Source organism: Mastomys coucha, unplaced genomic scaffold (assembly GCF_008632895.1).
Source record: "Mastomys coucha isolate ucsf_1 unplaced genomic scaffold, UCSF_Mcou_1 pScaffold1, whole genome shotgun sequence".
In the NCBI taxonomy this organism is placed as follows: domain Eukaryota; kingdom Metazoa; phylum Chordata; class Mammalia; order Rodentia; family Muridae; genus Mastomys; species Mastomys coucha.
Window position 1 is genome coordinate 33,724,110 of NW_022196891.1, and position 2,914 is coordinate 33,727,023.

Here is a 2,914-nt window from a genome sequence, read left to right on the forward strand (position 1 = left end):
AAACCCAAAACCAAACCAAAACAAATAAAAAAAACCACCAAAAAATGGAGTGTACCCCAACTTTAAATCTACTCATTTTAATTAAAAAATCGTTCCTATTTGGTGTGTGTGTGCACATGCGTACAATGAGCACGTCAGAGGACAGCTTGTAAAGGAGCCCGTTGTTCTAGAGTTGGAGCTCAGGACACATCAGTCTTAGCTGTGAATGACTTTATGTGAGGAGCAGCTATCTGTTTTGTTGTTGTTGTTGTTTGTATTTTGAAGACAAATTTTCTTTTCTTTTTTTTTTTTTTTCGAGAAAGGGTTTCTCTGTGTAGCCCTGGCTGTCCTGGAACTCTAATAGACCAGGCTGGCCTGGAACTCAGAAATCTGCCTGCTTCTGTCTCCCAAGCACTGAGGTTAAAGGTGTGACCACCACACCCAGCTATCTGAGGAACCGTTTTATCCGCCTGTTATTTAGAATATTTTGGATGAGATTAGACAGGTTTCCCTGGGTAGGAAGCGGGAGTTAGTGTCACGAGGTGTGTCACCAGACCAAGCACATTTACAATGCCAAGAGCCCAGTGAGTCCTGAGGCACTTCAGGCTAAGGTAGCTTGAAGGAAGTGAACGAAAAGCTCCTCCATTTGTTCTCCCTTTTAAGCCAGGACCTTTCTATTTTGTCAGGGTTGTCTTGAACTCACAGCAATGGTTCTGCCTCAACCCACCAAGCCCCGGGCTTACCGGTCCATGCTATACATTTTTGAGCACTGAGTCTTTTTTTTTGTTTTGTTTTGTTTTTGAGACAGGGTTTCTCTGTGTAGCCCTGGCTGTCCTGGAACTCACTCTGTAGATCAGGCTGGCTTCAAACTCAGAAATCCGCCTGCCTCTGCCTCCCAAGTGCTGGGATTAAAGGCGTGCGCCACCACCGCCTGGCTGAGCACTGAATCGTATGTATTAATACTTCTTAAATATTTTAAAATATTTTAAAAATAAAAATAAGACACAACAAACTCAAAAGGTGTAGTGGCTCACACCTGTAAATCCCAACATTTGAGCGGGTGAGGCAGAAGGAATGTTGAGAATTTGAGGCAATCTTGCGATATCAAATGAGTTTAAGATCAGCTGGGCCGGGGGCGGTGGTGGCACACGCCTTTAATCCCAGCACTTGGGAGGCAGAGGCAGGTGGATTTCTGAGTTCAAGGCCAGCCTGGTCTACAGAGTGAGTTCCAGGACAGCCAGGGCTATACAGAGAAACCCTGTCTCAAAAAACCAAAAAAAAAAAAAAGATCAGCTGGGCTTTAGAGACCCTGTATCAAACAAATAACTCAAAGGTGGTAGGTGATCAGGAGAAGGGCTGTCCAGGTCTTTTGATAGTTTCTCTATGTATATGTGTGTATATATATATATATATATATATATGAATATGAGTCCACTGTAGCTATCTTCAGACACACCAGAAGAGGGCATCAGATCCCATTACAGATGGTTGTGAGTTATCATGTGGTTGCTGGGAATTGAACTCAGAACCTCTGGAAGAGCAGTCCGTGCGCTTAACCTCTGAGCCATCTCTCCAGCCTCAGGATCTATTTTATAATCATTTTGTTCATGTTGAAGAATCTATTGGACACAGGTGAAACTCAGACCGGGATTGGATCCATCAAGGTACTCATTTCATTTAATCTCCCTGCACACGGAAGGGGTTGTTGCGCCTACATTTCACAGGTAGGGAAATGAAGGTTCAGCAAACATCTTTTCCTCAACCACCCAGTGAATTAGAGATTGCACCTCAAATTCCACGTTCCACTTTAGGATTCACTTGTTCTGACAGTTGCTTTCTCTGGTGATGATGCCAATCTATAAAGCAGCCTGGAAAAAAATGACAACATGAGATATGTAGGACCCAGTGATTTTATTATTGGATGCAAGTCACAGTCAACCTCAACAGAGAGCAGCACAGGTCCAGAGTTCCGCAGGCGCAGGTAAAGCCGGGCCTTTAGAGGTGGGCTCCGCGATCCTATAGCGCCTTCAGAGGTGGGCTCCGCGATCCTGTGGAGGATGGGAGTTCCAGGTCCACTGGAAGGTAAACTCGGCTCAGCAGCAGCCTGTGGGACACAGTGTCTATTCTTGAGTCCCGACCTGTCCCTGTGCTTCTTTCTGCTCTTCGGCCTCTTTGGTCTGTCTTCTATTGTTCTTCTATTGCTCTGTTCTTCATCTGCTTCTTCCTCTACTCGCCAGTTGAGACCTAGAGCTTTCTAAGATGTCGTCTAGGCTGAGAGATGACCGAACGATTTTGAAGTCCCCTAACCACCTGTGTTTCTGAAGTTCATGCAGTATTTGATTTGTGGTGTCTCTTCTCACCTTCCTGTGTTATCTGTGGCTTAGGTCCGGTGTCGTCCTGTGATTTACTTGAGCGAGAGGAAGTTAATCAAGGGAGGTCTGGAGCTGACATTTATTGTGGAGGCACTAACTTTTATAGCTCTATTGTGTTTTAATCCTCTCAATTTTCTGGCAATTTAGAAGAACAACTATTTATAAGGGGATTAGCTATGTCTCCAGGCTGCCAATGTTTCCTGAGAGTGAAGCCGTGCTTATCTTCATCCTTCAACAAACCGCTCAACTGGTACATTTTCTCTGAGGAACAATCATTTAGAAAGTGAAGAATTTTGATTAAAATCCAAGTGGTTGTTGGTAGGAATTCTGGAAGCGAGCAGTAGTAATGAAATTACTTGAAGCTACATTTGTTTATTTGTTTAGTTTATTTTCGAGATGGTCTCAGCGTGTAACTCTTGTTTGATTTCAGTTTCCCAAAGGCTGGCATAGTAGGCCTGCACCATCATGGATTTTTTTTTTATTTTTATTATTTTATTTTATTTTTATTTTTTTTATTTTAGATATTTTCTTTATTTACATGCGAATTTCTCCATTCCCAGTTT